The 22,151-nt window shown below is 40.3% G+C and overlaps 10 non-coding genes across 10 annotated transcripts; all 10 read right to left on the reverse strand.

The window, feature by feature from the left end:
• Positions 1 to 3,013: 3,013 nt before the first annotated feature.
• Positions 3,014 to 3,087, reverse strand: trnat-ugu (transfer RNA threonine (anticodon UGU)). The gene has a single exon. It is a non-coding gene; the product is annotated as a tRNA-Thr (tRNA).
• Positions 3,088 to 3,539: 452 nt separating this feature from the next.
• Positions 3,540 to 3,612, reverse strand: trnak-uuu (transfer RNA lysine (anticodon UUU)). Its single transcript has one exon. It is a non-coding gene; the product is annotated as a tRNA-Lys (tRNA).
• A 1,066-nt stretch (positions 3,613 to 4,678) lies between these two features.
• trnat-ugu (transfer RNA threonine (anticodon UGU)) lies at positions 4,679 to 4,752 on the reverse strand. The gene has a single exon. It is a non-coding gene; the product is annotated as a tRNA-Thr (tRNA).
• Positions 4,753 to 6,203: 1,451 nt separating this feature from the next.
• On the reverse strand, positions 6,204 to 6,277 carry trnat-ugu (transfer RNA threonine (anticodon UGU)). The gene has a single exon. It is a non-coding gene; the product is annotated as a tRNA-Thr (tRNA).
• A 6,570-nt stretch (positions 6,278 to 12,847) lies between these two features.
• trnat-ugu (transfer RNA threonine (anticodon UGU)) lies at positions 12,848 to 12,921 on the reverse strand. The gene has a single exon. It is a non-coding gene; the product is annotated as a tRNA-Thr (tRNA).
• Positions 12,922 to 16,178: 3,257 nt separating this feature from the next.
• Positions 16,179 to 16,252, reverse strand: trnat-ugu (transfer RNA threonine (anticodon UGU)). The gene has a single exon. It is a non-coding gene; the product is annotated as a tRNA-Thr (tRNA).
• A 452-nt stretch (positions 16,253 to 16,704) lies between these two features.
• trnak-uuu (transfer RNA lysine (anticodon UUU)) lies at positions 16,705 to 16,777 on the reverse strand. Its single transcript has one exon. It is a non-coding gene; the product is annotated as a tRNA-Lys (tRNA).
• Positions 16,778 to 17,845: 1,068 nt separating this feature from the next.
• Positions 17,846 to 17,919, reverse strand: trnat-ugu (transfer RNA threonine (anticodon UGU)). Its single transcript has one exon. It is a non-coding gene; the product is annotated as a tRNA-Thr (tRNA).
• A 1,591-nt stretch (positions 17,920 to 19,510) lies between these two features.
• trnat-ugu (transfer RNA threonine (anticodon UGU)) lies at positions 19,511 to 19,584 on the reverse strand. The gene has a single exon. It is a non-coding gene; the product is annotated as a tRNA-Thr (tRNA).
• A 1,584-nt stretch (positions 19,585 to 21,168) lies between these two features.
• On the reverse strand, positions 21,169 to 21,242 carry trnat-ugu (transfer RNA threonine (anticodon UGU)). Its single transcript has one exon. It is a non-coding gene; the product is annotated as a tRNA-Thr (tRNA).
• Positions 21,243 to 22,151: the final 909 nt, after the last annotated feature.

Raw genomic sequence — 22,151 nt, forward strand, 5'->3', positions numbered from 1 at the left:
TCACTGGGTGTCCATGGGAAGTAAACGTCTATCGTGGGGTTCGCTCCCGCAGTCACTGCGTCGGGGTTTCGCATCTTCCTAATCGGTAACTGTCTCCGAATGTCACCAGGGGGCACTCTAGCTATTTCCCCTGGCTGTTCCAAGACTTCAACGTCTCTCCCTGTCACTAGGGGGAGATCTTTCTCTTCAAAAGAAGTTGTTTCAGCTTCCTTTGTTTCCGAATCTTGTGGTTTCTCCTTAGTTTGGAGAGACTTAGGTGATATGCTTAATTGTTTCTGGTGAGGGTCAAGCCCCTCTCTCGCTGTCCGAGATCTTGTCCTAGAGCTAACTGGGCTTGTGGGACAGAGTTCCTTTTGCTCTTCTGGTCGTGAAGTTGGTAAATCAGGACCCACACTATCACCCACACTATCATCCAAAAGGGCTTGAGTTTCTGGCATATTTGGAATCTGGGGAGCAATGACTGGGTTTATATTATTGTACTCTGGTGGTTCTGGAATGAGCGCAGACCATGCTACGGGTGTAGACAGAACTTTTACTGACTTTTCCAAATTATTGAATTTTTCTTTTTCTGTCAATTCAAGGCCAGCCATTGAACTACGTAGCTCATCTCTTGTTTGACCCGCGTCTTTCCTGTCTCTACTTGCTCTTTTTTTAAATGCACATTCCTTTTTCAAGATCTGTAATGTTTTTAGGTTACCCTGTTCACTAATTGGAATCCCCATTTTAAGGGCATTGTCCTGCCAGCTAGACAACATAATCTTATCTCTTTCCTCTTGACAATATTGCCTCCATAATCCAATTAATTCTTTAGCTTTCATACTTTGATTTTTTCTCCAAATTTGTCCCTGGATTTTCTTAACCATTTCTAGGTCTGTGCTGCCCCCTAGTGGCCATTCATCTCCCATTTTAGTTCTTAACTGTGCTGACAATTTTCTAAAATCCTTCGCTTTGTCCGGATACTTATCACATAATATTTGCAGTGGCATGCCTGGATCATTTGTGCTATCCAAGGAATTCCCCATAATCTCAACCAGTCCTCGGAACTGTGTTTTTCGCCACTACAGTCCAAGGAGATAATTTTAGCTTAATCAACTATATTTTTAACACACACACATGGAGGTGAACCATTTTCAATTTCAAATGTCGCATCGACCTCCCATAACCTAACCCAACCGAATTAACTCACAAATGAAGTTGAACCATTTATAGTTTTAAATGTCCCATCAACAATATAGCCTTCCCCAGCCGAATTAACTCACAAATGAAGTTGAACCATTTATAGTTTTAAATGTCCCATCAACAATATAGCCTACCCCAGACGAATTAACTCACAAATGAAATCCCATCAATTAAAATGCTAATCCCCAGACTGACCTGTGATTTCGTCGAGGCGGTCTTTCTGTGCCAACCGCGAGTGACCAGATTAATCAGACGATAAGAAGAGCGGAACAATCAATGCGCGTTCATTTTCCAGTTCTACATTGAGGGCCCTCGTTCCCCATCCTCCTGTTCATAATCAGTCTAATTCTGATTTCGCAGTTGGACCAGGATCGCCCTGAGAAATCCCGGTTTTCGGCACCAAATGTTGAATCCCAAATTCCTTTATCCGTCAGTCTGGCCTCAATAAAAGTCGAGATGGATTTGCAGGTATAACATTAGTTATTTTATTCAGCTTGCAAGCTACCTAGTCCACAGTGATACAGATAACATGTTGCTCTCTGCAGCCCCGGGAGCTAAGTGAATGTCCCAGACAAAGAGATCAGTACTGATACATTCAAATGGCATCAAGTTTCACATACTCGACACACATAGGTCATCCTATGTCGCTCCTGACTTGTTTGATCTATTCTGATTGGCTCACTTCCAATCCCTTTCTCCGACCCCTATCAATGCAGCATCACTCTCATAGACACACCTCTTCCTGCTTTATTCCATGCGGTCTAAAATCCTTTGTCTCTACTTGCCAGAATCAAAGTGGCTTATTTCTACATTACATTAACTAATATCTCTAAAGTAACTATTTTAAATCACATTCGTCACAAGCAGACCGGCAGCCTCCCTTTGGTTTCCTTTCCCAAATTCTTCAACTTGGACTCGCACTTTACCAATGACCTGCGATGTGGCAACTGTTGTTGCGCAGGGACAATGCACTGGGACTTCAAGACATTGACGATTAAAGTTAGTTCGCTGAGATATGAGTGGGAAACTACAGAGATACAGATTGTATTTTAAAAGAGGGAATAACGGGTGTCATCTGGTGTTTGTTGTGGCAGAGTGTGAACGCAGGTACGCTCATCTAGTAAAGTAGCAAATTATGCAAATCGCGAATTTCAGGGTGTAAATAGATCTGTCAACGCCACATCTTCATGGAAAACGCCCCATCCTTTATCCCGCCCAAATCGTTCTTGCTGACATGCAGCAACATATATCGTCCAATAAAAAGGCAAATTACTGCAGATGTGAAATCTGAAAAAAAATAGGAAATAATGGAAAATCTCAGTGGGTCTGGCAGCATCTGTGAAGAGAGAACCGAGCTAACGTTTCGAGGCTGCGTCACTCTTCATCAGAGTAAATCATTTAATCATTCAATCTTTGCTCACAGACATCGCTGACAGACATTCAAAATGTTCCTACTGGATTTCCTGAGGTCAATCCTGTCGTGCATTCAAAGGAAAATACTGCAGATGTTGTGAACATGCATGAGAAGCTAAATATGATTGGATTAAAGCTCAGAAAATTAGAGGATGTCTGTGGAGCCAGACACAGAGTTAATGTTTCAAATCCGTGTGATCCTTATTCAGAGCTGAAGCGAGGTTACATGCAATGGAGTAGATGAGGAAAATGGAAGTTGCGTGAAAAGTGGGCGATATGGAAATTTGAATCAAGTTTGACATAAATCAAGGGAAAGCAATGTTGAAGGTCAGTACCTCAGAAATGTTGTCAACATTTTCTGTGTCCACCATTAAATGAGGAACATTCTTCACAGACTACATGCTTTGACCTGAATGTGGAAAGGTGCTGCTGAGATTTGAACTCAGGATCTCCTGTTTACAAGACAGGCACTTTAACCACCTAAGCCACAGCACCAATCTGCAAGACAACTTTGCAAGTGTAGAACAGATTTCAATTGTTTTGATTAAATTTTGTATTGTTGATTTCTCCTGCTGACTTTGAGAGTGCAAAATAAAATATTCATCGGCACTGGGCTTTTGAAACTGAAAAATTGCAGTTATTTCTGAAATTTAATAATTTAAAAGCAGTTCTGCAGGAAAGAAGTATACAAACAGGAAATATTTTGCGAATTGGGAAGTGATTAAACATGGCCAGAAAACTACAGTGGTATAATGCAGGACAAGACCAGGAGAGTTTTTATACATTCACTGAAAATCTAGCAAAAATTCTTGAAAATTCAGGACGTCTGTTGCAATTTGGCAAACACAACGTTGTCACGGTTCTTCCACTTTCCATGAAGCATCCTGCATTCTTTATTTTTATTTCCTACCGTTCATTGGGAAGCAAACGCCTTGAGCCAAAACCAAAGCCTTGACAGAGACTTGAACCCTGGACCCTCAGATTAAAAGCCTGATGCTCTACCGACTGAGCCACCAGGGCCCATTATGAAAACATTCTCATAGCTCACTTCAAAGTCTCATATTGTATCTTTTGAATTTCCTTCACCGGTAATTCGGCCTCTCCAGCTCATTTCCCTCGCAAGAAGACCAGCAGCCTCCCTTTGGTTTCCTTTCTCAAATTCTTCAACTTGGACTCGCATTTTACCAATGACCTGTGATGTGACAACTGTTGTTACCCAGGGACATGCACTGGGACTTCAAGACATTGAAGATTACGTATAGTTCGCTGAGATATCAGTGGGAAGCTGCAGAGATACAGATTGTATTTTAAGAGAGGGAATAAAGGGTGTCATCTGTTGTTTGTTGTGGCAGAGTGTGAACGCAAGTAAGCTCATCTAGTAAAGTAACAAATTATGCAAATCGCAAAGTGTCAGGGTGTAAATAGATCTGTCAACACCACATCTTCATGGAAAACGCCCAATAATTTATACCGCCCAAATCGTTCTTGCTGACATGCAGCAACATATATCGTCCAATAAAAAGGCAAATTACTGCAGATGTGAAATCTGAAAAAAAACAGGAAATGATGGTAAATCTCAGTGGGTCTGGCAGCATCTGAGAAGAGAGAACCGAGCTAACGTTTCGAGGCTGGGTCACTCTTCATCAGAGTAAATCATTTAATCATTCAATCTTTGCTCACAGACATCGCTGACAGACATTCAAAATGTTCCTACTGGATTTCCTGAGGTCAATCCTGTCGTGCATTCAAAGGAAAATACTGCACCTGTTGTGAATGTGCATGAGAAACTAAAAATGATTGGATTAAAGCTCATAAAATTTGAGGATGTCTGTGGAGCCAAACACAAAGTTAATGTTTCAAATCCGTGTGATCCTTATTCAGAGCTGAAGCGAGGTTAGATGCAATGGAGTAGATGAGGAAAATGGAAGTTGCGTGAAAAATGGGAGATATGGAAGTTTGAATCAAGTTTGACATAAATCAAGGGAAAGCAATCTTGAAAGTCAGTACCACAGAAATGTTGTCAACATTTTCTGTGTTCACCATTAAACATTCTTCACAGTCTACATGCTTTGACCTGAATGTATTAAGGTACTGCTGAGATTTGAACTCAGGATCTCCTGTTTACAAGACAGGCACTTTAACCGTCTAATCCACAGCACCAATCTGCACGGCAGCTTTGCAAGTGTGGAACAGATTTCAATTGTTTTGATTAAACATCAGTATTGTTGATTTCTCCTGCTGACTTTGAGAGTGCAAATTAAAATATTCATCGGCACTGGGCTTTTGAAACTGAAAAATTGCAGTTATTCTGAAATTTATTAATTTAAAAGCAGTTCTGCAGGAAAGAAGTATACAAACAGGAAGTATTTTGCGAATTGGGAAGTGATTAAACATGGCCAGAAAACTACAATGGTATAATGCTGGATAAGATCAGGAGAGGGTTTATACATTCACTGAAAATCTAGGAAAAATTCTTGAAAATTCTGGACGGCTGTTGCAATTTGGCAAACACGACGTTGTCACGGTTCTTCCACTTTCCATTAAATTCTTTATTTTTATTTCCTACCGTTCATTGGGAAGCAAACGCCTTGAGCCAAAATCAAAACCCTGACAGGGACTTGAACCCTGGACCCTCAGATTAAAAGTCTGATGCTCGACCGACTCAGCTACCAGGGCCCACTATAAAAATGTTCTCATAGCTCACTTCAAAGTCTCATATTGTATCTTTTGAATTTCCTTCACTGGTCATTCAGCCTCTCCAGCTCATTTCCCTCGCAAGCAGACCGGAAGCCTCCCTTCGGCTTTCTTTCTCAAATTCTTCAACTTGGACTCGCATTTTAACCAATGACCTGTGATGTGACAACTGTTGTTACCCAGGGACATGCACTGGGACTTCAAGACATTGAAGATTACGTTTAGTTCTCTGAGATATCAGCGGGAAGCTGCAGAGATACAGATTGTATTTTGAGAGAGGGAATAAAGGGTGTCATCTGTTGTTTGTTATGGCAGAGAGTGAACGCAAGTAAGCTCATCTAGTAAAGTAACAAATTATGCAAATCGCAAATTTTCAGGGTGTAAATAGATCTGCAAATGCCACATCTTCATGGAAAACGCCCCATCCTTTATCCCGCCCAAATCGTTCTTGCTGACATGCAGCAACATATATCGTCCAATAAAAAGGCAAATTACTGCGGATGTGAAATCTGAAAAAAAACAGGAAATGATGGAAAATCTCAGTGGGTCTGGCAGCATCTGTGAAGAGAGAACCGAGCTCACGTTTCGAGGCTGGGTCACTCTTCATCAGAGTAAATCATTCAATCATTCAATCTTTGCTCACAGACATCGCTGACAGACATTCAAAATGTTCCTACTGAATTTCCTGAGGTCAATCCTGTCGTGCATTCAAAGGACAATACTGCACATGTTGTGAATCTGCATGAGAAACTAAAAATGATTGGATTAAAGCTCATAAAATTTGAGGATGTCTGTGGAGCCAGACACAAAGTTAATGTTTCAAATCCGTGTGATCCTTATTCAGAGCTGAAGCGAGGTTACATGCAATGGAGTCGATGAGGAAAATGGAGGTTGCATGCTTTGACCTGTATGTACAAAGGTACTTCTGAGATTTGAACTCAGGATCTCCTGTTTACAAGACAGGCGCTTTAACCATCTAAGCCACAGCACCAATCTGTAAGACAGCTTTGCAAGTGTAGAACAGATTTCAATTATTTTGATTAAACATCAGTATTGTTGATTTCTCCTGCTGACTTTGAGAGTGCAAAATAAAATATTCATCGGCACTGGGCTTTTGAAACTGTAAAAATTGCAGTGATTCTGAAAGTTGTTAATTTAAAAGCAGTTCTGCAGGAAAGAAGTATACAAACAGGAAATATTTTGCGAATTGGGAAGTGATTAAACATGACCAGAAAACTACAGTGGTATAATGCAGGACAAGACCAGGAGAGAGTTTATACATTCACTGAATATCTAGCAAAAATTCTTGAAAATTCTGGACGGCTGTTGCAATTTGGCAAACACGACGTTGTCACGGTTCTTCCACTTTCCATAAAGCATCCTGCATTCTTTATTTTTATTTCCGACCGTTCATTGGGAAGCAAACGCCTTGAGCTAAAATCAAACGTTGACAGGGACTTGAACCCTTGACACTCAGATTAAAAGCCTGATGTTCTCTCGACTGAGCTATCAGGGCCCATCACAAAAATGTTCTCATCGCTCACTTCAAAGTCTCATATTGTATCATTTGAATTTCCTTCACTGGTAATTCAGCCTCTCCAGCTCATTTCCCTCGCAAGCAGACCGGCAGCCTCCCTTCGGCTTTCTTTCTCAAATTCTTCAACTTGGACTCGAATTTTACCAATGACCTGTGATGTGACAACTGTTGTTACCCAGGGACATGCACTGGGACTTCAAGACATTGAAGATTACGTTTAGTTCGCTGAGATATCAGTGGGAAGCTACAGAGATACAGATTGTATTTTCAGAGAGGGAATAAAGCATGTCATCTGTTGTTTGTTGTGGCAGCGAGTGAACGCAAGTAAGCTCATCTAGAAAAGTAACAAATTATGCAAATCGCAAAGTTTCAGGGTGTAAATAGATCTGTCAACGCCACATCTTCATGGAAAACGCCCCATCCTTTATACCGCCCAAATCGTTCTTGCTGACATGCAGCAACATATATCGTCCAATAAAAAGGCAAATTACTGCGGATGTGAAATCAGAAAAAAAACAGGAAATGATGGAAAATCTCAGTGGGTCTGGCAGCATCTGTGAAGAGAGAACCGAGCTCACGTTTCGAGGCTGGGTCACTCTTCATCAGAGTAAATCATTCAATCATTCAATCTTTGCTCACAGACATCGCTGACAGACATTCAAAATGTTCCTACTGAATTTCCTGAGGTCAATCCTGTCGTGCATTCAAAGGAAAATACTGCACATGTTGTGAATCTGCATGAGAAACTAAAAATGATTGGTTTAAAGCTCATAAAATTTGAGGATGTCTGTGTAGCCAGACACAAAGTTAATGTTTCAAATCCGTGTGATCCTTATTCAGAGCTGAAGCGAGGTTACATGCAATGGAGTAGATGAGGAAAATGGAAGTTGCATGAAAAACGGGAGATTATGGAAATTTGAATCAAGTTTGACATAAAACAAGCGAAAACAATCTTGAAGGTCAGTACCATAGAAATGTTGTCAACATTACCTGTGTTCACCATTAAACATGCTTCACAGGCTACATGCTTTGACCTGAATGTACAAAGGTACTGCTGAGATTTGAACTTAAGATCTCCTGTTTACAAGACAGGCTATTTAACCATCTAAGCCACAGCACCAATCTGCAAGACAGCTTTGCAAGTGTAGAACAGATTTCAATTCTTTTGATTAAACATCAGTATTGTTGATTTCTCCTGCTGACTTTGAGAGTGCAAAATAAAATATTCATCGGCACTGGGCTTTTGAAACTGTAAAAATTGCAGTGATTCTGAAAGTTGTTAATTTAAAAGCAGTTCTGCAGGAAAGAAGTATACAAACAGGAAATATTTTGCGAATTGGGAAGTGATTAAACATGGCCAGAAAACTACAGTGGTATCATGCAGGACAAGACCAGGAGAGAGTTTATACATTCACTGAAAATCCAGCAAAAATTCTTGAAAATTCTGGACGGCTGTTGCAATTTGGCAAACACGACGTTGTCACGGTTCTTCCACTTTCCATAAAGCATCCTGCATTCTTTATTTTTATTTCCGACCGTTCATTGGGAAGCAAACGCCTTGAGCTAAAATCAAACGTTGACAGGGACTTGAACCCTTGACACTCAGATTAAAAGCCTGATGTTCTCTCGACTGAGCTATCAGGGCCCATCACAAAAAAGTTCTCATAGCTCACTTCAAAGTCTCATATTGTATCATTTGAATTTCCTTCACCGGTCATTCAGCCTCTCCAGCTCATTTCCCTCGCAAGCAGACCAGCAGCCTCCCTTCGGCTTTCTTTCTCAAATTCTTCAACTTGGACTCGCATTTTACCAATGACCTGTGATGTGACAACTGTTGTTACCCAGGGACATGCACTGGGACTTCAAGACATTGAAGATTACGCTTAGTTCGCTGAGATATCAGTGGGAAGCTACAGAGATACAGATTGTATTTTCAGAGAGGGAATAAAGCGTGTCATCTGTTGTTTGTTGTGGCAGCGAGTGACCGCAAGTAAGCTCATCTAGAAAAGTAACAAATTATGCAAATCGCAAAGTTTCAGGGTGTAAATAGATCTGTCAACGCCACATCTTCATGGAAAACGCCCCATCCTTTATACCGCCCAAATCGTTCTTGCTGACATGCAGCAACATATATCGTCCAATAAAAAGGCAAATTACTGCGGATGTGGAATCTGAAAAAAAACAGGAAATGATGGAAAATCTCAGTGGGTCTGGCAGCATCTGTGAAGAGAGAACCGAGCTCACGTTTCGAGGCTGGGTCACTCTTCATCAGAGTAAATCATTCAATCATTCAATCTTTGCTCACAGACATCGCTGACAGACATTCAAAATGTTCCTACTGAATTTCCTGAGGTCAATCCTGTCGTGCATTCAAAGGAAAATACTGCACATGTTGTGAATCTGCATGAGAAACTAAAAATGATTGGATTAAAGCTCATAAAATTTGAGGATGGCTGTGGAGCCAGACACAAAGTTAATGTTTCAAATCCGTGTGATCCTTATTCAGAGCTGAAGCGAGGTTACATGCAATGGAGTAGATGAGGAAAATGGAAGTTGCATGAAAAACGGAAGATTATGGAAATTTGAATCAAGTTTGACATAAAACAAGCGAAAACAATCTTGAAGGTCAGTACCACAGAAATGTTGTCAACATTATCTGTGTTCACCATTAAACATGCTTCACAGGCTACATGCTTTGACCTGAATGTATAAAGGTACTGCTGAGATTTGAACTCAGGATCTCCTGTTTACAAGACAGCCACAGCACCAATCTGTAAGACAGCTTTGCAAGTGTAGAACAGATTTCAATTCTTTTGATTAAACATCAGTATTGTTGATTTCTCCTGCTGACTTTGAGAGTGCAAAATAAAATATTCATCGGCACTGGGCTTTTGAAACTGAAAAATTGCAGTTATTCTGAAAGTTATTAATTTAAAAGCAGTTCTGCAGGAAAGAAGTATACAAACAGGAAATATTTTGTGAATTGGGAAGTGATTAAACATGACCAGAAAACTACAGTGGTATAATGCAGGACAAGACCAGGAGAGAGTTTATACATTCACTGAAAATCTAGCAAAAATTCTTGAAAATTCTGGACGGCTGTTGCAATTTGGCAAACACGACGTTGTCACGGTTCTTCCACTTTCCATAAAGCATCCTGCATTCTTTATTTTTATTTCCGACCGTTCATTGGGAAGCAAACGCCTTGAGCTAAAATCAAACGTTGATAGGGACTTGAACCCTTTACACTCAGATTAAAAGCCTGATGTTCTCTCGACTGAGCTATCAGGGCCCATCACAAAAATGTTCTCATCGCTCACTTCAAAGTCTCATATTGTATCTTTTGAATTTCCTTCACTGGTAATTCAGCCTCTCCAGCTCATTTCCCTCGCAAGCAGACCGGCAGCCTCCCTTCGGCTTTCTTTCTCAAAATCTTCAACTTGGACTCGCATTTACCAATGACCTGTGATGTGACAACTGTTGTTACCCAGGGACATGCACTGGGACTTCAAGACATTGAAGATTACGTTTAGTTCGCTGAGATATCAGTGGGAAGCTACAGAGATACAGATTGTATTTTCAGAGAGGGAATAAAGCATGTCATCTGTTGTTTGTTGTGGCAGCGAGTGAACGCAAGTAAGCTCATCTAGAAAAGTAACAAATTATGCAAATCGCAAAGTTTCAGGGTGTAAATAGATCTGTCAACGCCACATCTTCATGGAAAACGCCCCATCCTTTATACCGCCCAAATCGTTCTTGCTGACATGCAGCAACATATATCGTCCAATAAAAAGGCAAATTACTGCGGATGTGAAATCAGAAAAAAAACAGGAAATGATGGAAAATCTCAGTGGGTCTGGCAGCATCTGTGAAGAGAGAACCGAGCTCACGTTTCGAGGCTGGGTCACTCTTCATCAGAGTAAATCATTCAATCATTCAATCTTTGCTCACAGACATCGCTGACAGACATTCAAAATGTTCCTACTGAATCTCCTGAGGTCAATCCTGTCGTGCATTCAAAGGAAAATACTGCACATGTTGTGAATCTGCATGAGAAACTAAAAATGATTGGTTTAAAGCTCATAAAATTTGAGGATGTCTGTGTAGCCAGACACAAAGTTAATGTTTCAAATCCGTGTGATCCTTATTCAGAGCTGAAGCGAGGTTACATGCAATGGAGTAGATGAGGAAAATGGAAGTTGCATGAAAAACGGGAGATTATGGAAATTTGAATCAAGTTTGACATAAAACAAGCGAAAACAATCTTGAAGGTCAGTACCATAGAAATGTTGTCAACATTATCTGTGTTCACCATTAAACATGCTTCACAGGCTCCATGCTTTGACCTGAATGTACAAAGGTACTGCTGAGATTTGAACTCATGATCTCCTGTTTACAAGACAGGCTATTTAACCATCTAAGCCACAGCACCAATCTGCAAGACAGTTTTGCAAGTGTAGAACAGATTTCAATTCTTTTGATTAAACATCAGTATTGTTGATTTCTCCTGCTGACTTTGAGAGTGCAAAATAAAATATTCATCGGCACTGGGCTTTTGAAACTGTAAAAATTGCAGTGATTCTGAAAGTTGTTAATTTAAAAGCAGTTCTGCAGGAAAGAAGTATACAAACAGGAAATATTTTGCGAATTGGGAAGTGATTAAACATGGCCAGAAAACTACAGTGGTATAATGCAGGACAAGACCAGGAGAGAGTTTATACATTCACTGAAAATCTAGCAAAAATTCTTGAAAATTCTGGACGGCTGTTGCAATTTGGCAAACACGACGTTGTCACGGTTCTTCCACTTTCCATAAAGCATCCTGCATTCTTTATTTTTATTTCCGACCGTTCATTGGGAAGCAAACGCCTTGAGCTAAAATCAAACGTTGACAGGGACTTGAACCCTTGACACTCAGATTAAAAGCCTGATGTTCTCTCGACTGAGCTATCAGGGCCCATCACAAAAACGTTCTCATAGCTCACTTCAAAGTCTCATATTGTATCATTTGAATTTCCTTCACCGGTCATTCAGCCTCTCCAGCTCATTTCCCTCGCAAGCAGACCGGCAGCCTCCCTTCGGCTTTCTTTCTCAAATTCTTCAACTTGGACTCGCATTTTACCAATGACCTGTGATGTGACAACTGTTGTTACCCAGGGACATGCACTGGGACTTCAAGACATTGAAGATTACGTTTAGTTCGCTGAGATATCAGTGGGAAGCTACAGAGATACAGATTGTATTTTCAGAGAGGGAATAAAGCGTGTCATCTGTTGTTTGTTGTGGCAGCGAGTGAACGCAAGTAAGCTCATCTAGAAAAGTAACAAATTATGCAAATCGCAAAGTTTCAGGGTGTAAATAGATCTGTCAACGCCACATCTTCATGGAAAACGCCCCATCCTTTATACCGCCCAAATCGTTCTTGCTGACATGCAGCAACATATATCGTCCAATAAAAAGGCAAATTACTGCGGATGTGGAATCTGAAAAAAAACAGGAAATGATGGAAAATCTCAGTGGGTCTGGCAGCATCTGTGAAGAGAGAACCGAGCTCACGTTTCGAGGCTGGGTCACACTTCATCAGAGTAAATCATTCAATCATTCAATCTTTGCTCACAGACATCGCTGACAGACATTCAAAATGTTCCTACTGAATTTCCTGAGGTCAATCCTGTCGTGCATTCAAAGGAAAATACTGCACATGTTGTGAATCTGCATGAGAAACTAAAAATGATTGGATTAAAGCTCATAAAATTTGAGGATGTCTGTGGAGCCAGACACAAAGTTAATGTTTCAAATCCGTGTGATCCTTATTCAGAGCTGAAGCGAGGTTACATGCAATGGAGTAGATGAGGAAAATGGAAGTTGCATGAAAAACGGAAGATTATGGAAATTTGAATCAAGTTTGACATAAAACAAGCGAAAACAATCTTGAAGGTCAGTACCACAGAAATGTTGTCAACATTATCTGTGTTCACCATTAAACATGCTTCACAGGCTCCATGCTTTGACCTGAATGTATAAAGGTACTGCTGAGATTTGAACTCAGGATCTCCTGTTTACAAGACAGGTGCTTTAACCATCTAAGCCACAGCACCAATCTGTAAGACAGCTTTGCAAGTGTAGAACAGATTTCAATTCTTTTGATTAAACATCAGTATTGTTGATTTCTCCTGCTGACTTTGAGAGTGCAAAATAAAATATTCATCGGCACTGGGCTTTTGAAACTGTAAAAATTGCAGTGATTCTGAAAGTTGTTAATTTAAAAGCAGTTCTGCAGGAAAGAAGTATACAAACAGGAAATATTTTGCGAATTGGGAAGTGATTAAACATGACCAGAAAACTACAGTGGTATAATGCAGGACAAGACCAGGAGAGAGTTTATACATTCACTGAATATCTAGCAAAAATTCTTGAAAATTCTGGACGGCTGTTGCAATTTGGCAAACACGACGTTGTCACGGTTCTTCCACTTTCCATAAAGCATCCTGCATTCTTTATTTTTATTTCCGACCGTTCATTGGGAAGCAAACGCCTTGAGCTAAAATCAAATGTTGACAGGGACTTGAACCCTTGACACTCAGATTAAAAGCCTGACGTTCTCTCGACTGAGCTATCAGGGCCCATCACAAAAATGTTCTCATCGCTCACTTCAAAGTCTCATATTGTATCATTTGAATTTCCTTCACAGGTAATTCAGCCTCTCCAGCTCATTTCCCTCGCAAGCAGACCGGCAGCCTCCCTTCGGCTTTCTTTCTCAAATTCTTCAACTTGGACTCGCATTTTACCAATGACCTGTGATGTGACAACTGTTGTTACCCAGGGACATGCACTGGGACTTCAAGACATTGAAGATTACGTTTAGTTCGCTGAGATATCAGTGGGAAGCTACAGAGATACAGATTGTATTTTCAGAGAGGGAATAAAGCGTGTCATCTGTTGTTTGTTGTGGCAGCGAGTGAACGCAAGTAAGCTCATCTAGAAAAGTAACAAATTATGCAAATCGCAAAGTTTCAGGGTGTAAATAGATCTGTCAACGCCACATCTTCATGGAAAACGCCCCATCCTTTATACCGCCCAAATCGTTCTTGCTGACATGCAGCAACATATATTGTCCAATAAAAAGGCAAATTACTGCGGATGTGAAATCAGAAAAAAAACAGGAAATGATGGAAAATCTCAGTGGGTCTGGCAGCATCTGTGAAGAGAGAACCGAGCTCACGTTTCGAGGCTGGGTCACTCTTCATCAGAGTAAATCATTCAATCATTCAATCTTTGCTCACAGACATCGCTGACAGACATTCAAAATGTTCCTACTGAATTTCCTGAGGTCAATCCTGTCGTGCATTCAAAGGAAAATACTGCACATGTACTGAATCTGCATGAGAAACGAAAAATGATTGGTTTAAAGCTCATAAAATTTGAGGATGTCTGTGTAGCCAGACACAAAGTTAATGTTTCAAATCCGTGTGATCCTTATTCAGAGCTGAAGCGAGGTTACATGCAATGGAGTAGATGAGGAAAATGGAAGTTGCATGAAAAACGGGAGATTATGGAAATTTGAATCAAGTTTGACATAAAACAAGCGAAAACAATCTTGAAGGTCAGTACCATAGAAACGTTGTCAACATTATCTGTGTTCACCATTAAACATGCTTCACAGGCTACATGCTTTGACCTGAATGTACAAAGGTACTGCTGAGATTTGAACTTAAGATCTCCTGTTTACAAGACAGGCTATTTAACCATCTAAGCCACAGCACCAATCTGCAAGACAGCTTTGCAAGTGTAGAACAGATTTCAATTCTTTTGATTAAACATCAGTATTGTTGATTTCTCCTGCTGACTTTGAGAGTGCAAAATAAAATATTCATCGGCACTGGGCTTTTGAAACTGTAAAAATTGCAGTGATTCTGAAAGTTGTTAATTTAAAAGCAGTTCTGCAGGAAAGAAGTATACAAACAGGAAATATTTTGCGAATTGGGAAGTGATTAAACATGGCCAGAAAACTACAGTGGTATAATGCAGGACAAGACCAGGAGAGAGTTTATACATTCACTGAAAATCTAGCAAAAATTCTTGAAAATTCTGGACGGCTGTTGCAATTTGGCAAACACGACGTTGTCACGGTTCTTCCACTTTCCATAAAGCATCCTGCATTCTTTATTTTTATTTCCGACCGTTCATTGGGAAGCAAACGCCTTGAGCTAAAATCAAACGTTGGCAGGGACTTGAACCCTTGACACTCAGATTAAAAGCCTGATGTTCTCTCGACTGAGCTATCAGGGCCCATCACAAAAATGTTCTCATAGCTCACTTCAAAGTCTCATATTGTATCTTTTGAATTTCCTTCACTGGTAATTCAGCCTCTCCAGCTCATTTCCCTCGCAAGCAGACCGGAAGCCTCCCTTCGGCTTTCTTTCTCAAATTCTTCAACTTGGACTCGCATTTTACCAATGACCTGTGATGTGACAACTGTTGTTACCCAGGGACATGCACTGGGACTTCAAGACATTGAAGATTACGTTTAGTTCTCTGAGATATCAGTGGGAAGCTACAGAGATACAGATTGTATTTTCAGAGAGGGAATAAAGCGTGTCATCTGTTGTTTGTTGTGGCAGCGAGTGACCGCAAGTAAGCTCATCTAGAATAGTAACAAATTATGCAAATCGCAAAGTTTCAGGGTGTAAATAGATCTGTCAACGCCACATCTTCATGGAAAACGCCCCATCCTTTATACCGCCCAAATCGTTCTTGCTGACATGCAGCAACATATATCGTCCAATAAAAAGGCAAATTACTGCGGATGTGGAATCTGAAAAAAAACAGGAAATGATGGAAAATCTCAGTGGGTCTGGCAGCATCTGTGCAGAGAGAACCGAGCTCATGTTTCGAGGCTGGGTCACTCTTCATCAGAGTAAATCATTCAATCATTCAATCTTTGCTCACAGACATCGCTGACAGACATTCAAAATGTTCCTACTGAATTTCCTGAGGTCAATCCTGTCGTGCATTCAAAGGAAAATACTGCACATGTTGTGAATCTGCGTGAGAAACTAAAAATGATTGGATTAAAGCTCATAAAATTTGAGGATGTCTGTGGAGCCAAAGACGAAGTTAATGTTTCAAATCCGTGTGATCCTTATTCAGAGCTGAAGCGAGGTTAGATGCAATCGAGTAGATGAGGAAAATGGAAGTTGCGTGAAAAATGGGAGATATGGAAGTTTGAATCAAGTTTGACATAAAACAAGCGAAAACAATCGTGAAGGTCAGTACCACAGAAATGTTGTCAACATTATCTGTGTTCACCATTAAACATTCTTCACAGGCTACATGCTTTGACCTGAATGTATATAGGTACTGCTGAGATTTGAACTCAGTATCTCCTGTTTACAAGACAGGCACTTTAACCATCTAAGCCACAGCACCAATCTGCACAACAGCTTTGCAAGTGTAGAACAGATTTCAGTTGTTTTGATTAAACATCAGTCTTGTTGATTTCTCCTGCTGACTTTGAGAGTGCAAATTAAAATATTCATCGGCACTGGGCTTTTGAAACTGAAAAATTGCAGTTATTCTGAAAGTTATTAATTTAAAAGCAGTTCTGCAGGAAAGAAGTATACAAACAGGAAATATTTTGCGAATTGGGAAGTGATTAAACATGACCAGAAAACTACAGTGGTATAATGCAGGACAAGACCAGGAGAGAGTTTATACATTCACTGAAAATCTAGCAAAAATTCTTGAAAATTCTGGACGGCTGTTGCAATTTGGCAAACACGACGTTGTCACGGTTCTTCCACTTTCCATAAAGCATCCTGCATTCTTTATTTTTATTTCCTACCGTTCATTGGGAAGCAAACGCCTTGAGCCAAAATCAAAACCCTGACAGGGACTTGAACCCTGAACCCTCAAATTAAAAGTCTGATGCTCGACCGACTGAGCTACCAGGGCCCATTATAAAAGTTTTCTCATAGCTCACTTCAAAGTCTCATATTGTATCTTTTGAATTTCCATCACTGGTCATTCAGCCTCTCCAGCTCATTTCCCTCGCAAGCAGACCGGCAGCCTCCCTTCGGCTTTCTTTCTCAAATTCTTCAACTTGGACTCACATTTTAACCAATGACCTGTGATGTGACAACTGTTGTTACCCAGGGACATGCACTGGGACTTCAAGACATTGAAGATTACGTTTAGTTCGCTGAGATATCAGTGGGAAGCTGCAGAGATACAGATTGTATTTTGATAGAGGGAATAAAGGGTGTCATCTGTTGTTTGTTATGGCAGAGAGTGAACGCAAGTAAGCTCATCTAGTAAAGTAACAAATTATGCAAATCGCAAATTTTCAGGGTGTAAATAGATCTGCAAATGCCACATCTTCATGGAAAACGCCCCATCCTTTATCCCGCCCAAATCGTTCTTGCTGACATGCAGCAACATATATCGTCCAATAAAAAGGCAAATTACTGCGGATGTGAAATCTGAAAAAAAACAGGAAATGATGGAAAATCTCAGTGGGTCTGGCAGCATCTGTGAAGAGAGAACCGAGCTCACGTTTCGAGGCTGGGTCACTCTTCATCAGAGTAAATCATTCAATCATTCAATCTTTGCTCACAGACATCGCTGACAGACATTCAAAATGTTCCGACTGAATTTCCTGAGGTCAATCCTGACGTGCATTCAAAGGAAAATACTGCACATGTTGTGAATCTGCATGAGAAACTAAAAATGATTGGATTAAAGCTCATTAAATTTGAGGATGTCTGTGGAGCCAGACACAAAGTTAATGTTTCAAATCCGTGTGATCCTTATTCAGAGCTGAAGCGAGGTTACATGCAATGGAGTAGATGAGGAAAATGGAAGTTGCATGAAAAACGGGAGATTATGGAAATTTGAATCAAGTTTGACATAAAACAAGCGAAAACAATCTTGAAGGTCAGTACCACAGAAATGTTGCCAACATTATCTGTGTTCACCATTAAACATGCTTCACAGGCTACATGCTTTGACCTGAATTTATAAAGGTACTGCTGAGATTTGAACTCAGGATCTCCTGTTTACAAAACAGGCACTTTAACCATCTAAGCCACAGCACCAATCTGCAAGACAGCTTTGCAAGTGTAGAACAGATTTCAATTCTTTTGATTAAACATCAGTATTGTTGATTTCTCCTGCTGACTTTGAGAGTGCAAATTAAAATATTCATCGGCACTGGGCTTTTGAAACTGTAAAAATTGCAGTGATTCTGAAAGTTGTTAATTTAAAAGCAGTTCTGCAGGAAAGAAGTATACAAACAGGAAATATTTTGCGAATTGGGAAGTGATTAAACATGACCAGAAAACTACAGTGGTATAATGCAGGACAAGACCAGGAGAGAGTTTATACATTCACTGAAAATCTCGCAAAAATTCTTGAAAATTCTGGACGGCTGTTGCAATTTGGCAAACACGACGTTGTCACGGTTCTTCCACTTTCCATAAAGCATCCTGCATTCTTTATTTTTATTTCCGACCGTTCATTGGGAAGCAAACGCCTTGAGCTAAAATCAAACGTTGGCAGGGACTTGAACCCTTGACACTCAGATTAAAAGCCTGATGTTCTCTCGACTGAGCTATCAGGGCCCATCACAAAAATGTTCTCATAGCTCACTTCAAAGTCTCATATTGTATCTTTTGAATTTCCTTCACTGGTAATTCAGCCTCTCCAGCTCATTTCCCTCGCAAGCAGACCGGCAGCCTCCCTTCGGCTTTCTTTCTCAAATTCTTCAACTTGGACTCGCATTTTACCAATGACCTGTGATGTGACAACTGTTGTTACCCAGGGACATGCACTGGGACTTCAAGACATTGAAGATTACGTTTAGTTCGCTGAGATATCAGTGGGAAGCTACAGAGATACAGATTGTATTTTCAGAGAGGGAATAAAGCGTGTCATCTGATGTTTGTTGTGGCAGCGAGTGAACGCAAGTAAGCTCATCTAGAAAAGTAACAAATTATGCAAATCGCAAAGTTTCAGGGTGTAAATAGATCTGTCAAAGCCACATCTTGATGGAAAACGCCCCATTCTTTATACCGCCCAAATCGTTCTTGCTGACATGCAGCAACATATATCGTCCAATAAAAAGGCAAATTACTGCGGATGTGAAATCTGAAAAAAAACAGGAAATGATGGAAAATCTCAGTGGGTCTGGCAGCATCTGTGAAGAGAGAACCGTGCTCACGTTTCGAGGCTGGGTCACTCTTCATCAGAGTAAATCATTTAATCATTCAATCTTTGCTCACAGACATCGCTGACAGACATTCAAAATGTTCCTACTGGATTTCCTGAGGTCAATCCTGTCGTGCATTCAAAGGAAAATACTGCACATGTTGTGAATCTGCATGAGAAACTAAAAATGATTGGATTAAAGCTCATAAAATTTGAGGATGTCTGTGGAGCCAAAGACAAAGTTAATGTTTCAAATCCGTGTGATCCTTATTCAGAGCTGAAGCGAGGTTACATGCAATGGAGTAGATGAGGAAAATGGAAGTTGCGTGAAAAATGGGAGAGATGGAAGTTTGAATCAAGTTTGACATAAATCAAGGGAAAGCAATCTTGAAGGTCAGTACCACAGAAATGTTGTCAACATTTTCTGTGTTCACCATTAAACATGCTTCACAGTCTACATGCTTTGACCTGAACATATATAGGTACTGCTGAGATTTGAACTCAGGATCTCCTGTTTACAAGACAGGCGCTTTAACCATCTAAGCCACAGCACCAATCTGCACAACAGCTTTGCAAGTGTAGAACAGATTTCAATTGTTTTGATTAAACATCAGTATTGTTGATTTCTCCTGCTGACTTTGAGAGTGCAAATTAAAATATTCATCGGCACTGGGCTTTTGAAACTGAAAAATTGCAGTTATTCTGAAAGTTATTAATTTAAAAGCAGTTCTGCAGGAAAGAAGTATACAAACAGGAAGTATTTTGCGAATTGGGAAGTGATTAAACATGACCAGAAAACTACAGTGGTACAATGCAGGACAAGACCAGGAGAGAGTTTATACATTCACTGAAAATCTAGCAAAAATTCTTGAAAATTCTGGACGGCTGTTGCAATTTGGCAAACACGACATTGTCACGGTTCTTCCACTTTCCATTAAATTCTTTATTTTTATTTCCTACCGTTCATTGGGAAGCAAACGCCTTGAGCCAAAATCAAATCCCTGACAGGGACTTTAACCCTGGACCCTCAGATTAAAAGTCTGATGCTCGACCGACTGAGCTACCAGGGCCCATTATAAAAATGTTCTCATAGCTCACTTCAAAGTCTCATATTGTATCATTTGAATTTCCTTCACTGGTCATTCAGCCTCTCCAGCTCATTTCCCTCGCAAGCAGACCGGAAGCCTCCCTTCGGCTTTCTTTCTCAAATTCTTCAACTTGGACTCGCATTTTAACCAATGACCTGTGATGTGACAACTGTTGTTACCCAGGGACATGCACTGGGACTTCAAGACATTGAAGATTACGTTTAGTTCGCTGAGATATCAGTGGGAAGCTGCAGAGATACAGATTGTATTTTAAGAGAGGGAATAAAGGGTGTCATCTGTTGTTTGTTATGGCAGAGAGTGAACGCAAGTAAGCTCATCTAGTAAAGTAACAAATTATGCAAATCGCAATTTTTCAGGGTGTAAATAGATCTGCAAATGCCACATCTTCATGGAAAACGCCCCATCCTTTATCCCGCCCAAATCGTTCTTGCTGACATGCAGCAACATATATCGTCCAATAAAAAGGCAAATTACTGCGGATGTGAAATCTGAAAAAAAACAGGAAATGATGGAAAATCTCAGTGGGTCTGGCAGCATCTGTGAAGAGAGAACCGAGCTCACGTTTCGAGGCTGGGTCACTCTTCATCAGAGTAAATCATTCAATCATTCAATCTTTGCTCACAGACATCGCTGACAGACATTCAAAATGTTCCGACTGAATTTCCTGAGGTCAATCCTGACGTGCATTCAAAGGAAAATACTGCACATGTTGTGAATCTGCATGAGAAACTAAAAATGATTGGATTAAAGCTCATTAAATTTGAGGATGTCTGTGGAGCCAGACACAAAGTTAATGTTTCAAATCCGTGTGATCCTTATTCAGAGCTGAAGCGAGGTTACATGCAATGGAGTAGATGAGGAAAATGGAAGTTGCATGAAAAACGGGAGATTATGGAAATTTGAATCAAGTTTGACATAAAACAAGCGAAAACAATCTTGAAGGTCAGTACCACAGAAATGTTGCCAACATTATCTGTGTTCACCATTAAACATGCTTCACAGGCTACATGCTTTGACCTGAATTTATAAAGGTACTGCTGAGATTTGAACTCAGGATCTCCTGTTTACAAAACAGGCACTTTAACCATCTAAGCCACAGCACCAATCTGCAAGACAGCTTTGCAAGTGTAGAACAGATTTCAATTCTTTTGATTAAACATCAGTATTGTTGATTTCTCCTGCTGACTTTGAGAGTGCAAATTAAAATATTCATCGGCACTGGGCTTTTGAAACTGTAAAAATTGCAGTGATTCTGAAAGTTGTTAATTTAAAAGCAGTTCTGCAGGAAAGAAGTATACAAACAGGAAATATTTTGCGAATTGGGAAGTGATTAAACATGACCAGAAAACTACAGTGGTATAATGCAGGACAAGACCAGGAGAGAGTTTATACATTCACTGAAAATCTCGCAAAAATTCTTGAAAATTCTGGACGGCTGTTGCAATTTGGCAAACACGACGTTGTCACGGTTCTTCCACTTTCCATAAAGCATCCTGCATTCTTTATTTTTATTTCCGACCGTTCATTGGGAAGCAAACGCCTTGAGCTAAAATCAAACGTTGGCAGGGACTTGAACCCTTGACACTCAGATTAAAAGCCTGATGTTCTCTCGACTGAGCTATCAGGGCCCATCACAAAAATGTTCTCATAGCTCACTTCAAAGTCTCATATTGTATCTTTTGAATTTCCTTCACTGGTAATTCAGCCTCTCCAGCTCATTTCCCTCGCAAGCAGACCGGCAGCCTCCCTTCGGCTTTCTTTCTCAAATTCTTCAACTTGGACTCGCATTTTACCAATGACCTGTGATGTGACAACTGTTGTTACCCAGGGACATGCACTGGGACTTCAAGACATTGAAGATTACGTTTAGTTCGCTGAGATATCAGTGGGAAGCTACAGAGATACAGATTGTATTTTCAGAGAGGGAATAAAGCGTGTCATCTGATGTTTGTTGTGGCAGCGAGTGAACGCAAGTAAGCTCATCTAGAAAAGTAACAAATTATGCAAATCGC

This window comes from Scyliorhinus torazame, chromosome 4, assembly GCF_047496885.1.
Source record: "Scyliorhinus torazame isolate Kashiwa2021f chromosome 4, sScyTor2.1, whole genome shotgun sequence".
In the NCBI taxonomy this organism is placed as follows: domain Eukaryota; kingdom Metazoa; phylum Chordata; class Chondrichthyes; order Carcharhiniformes; family Scyliorhinidae; genus Scyliorhinus; species Scyliorhinus torazame.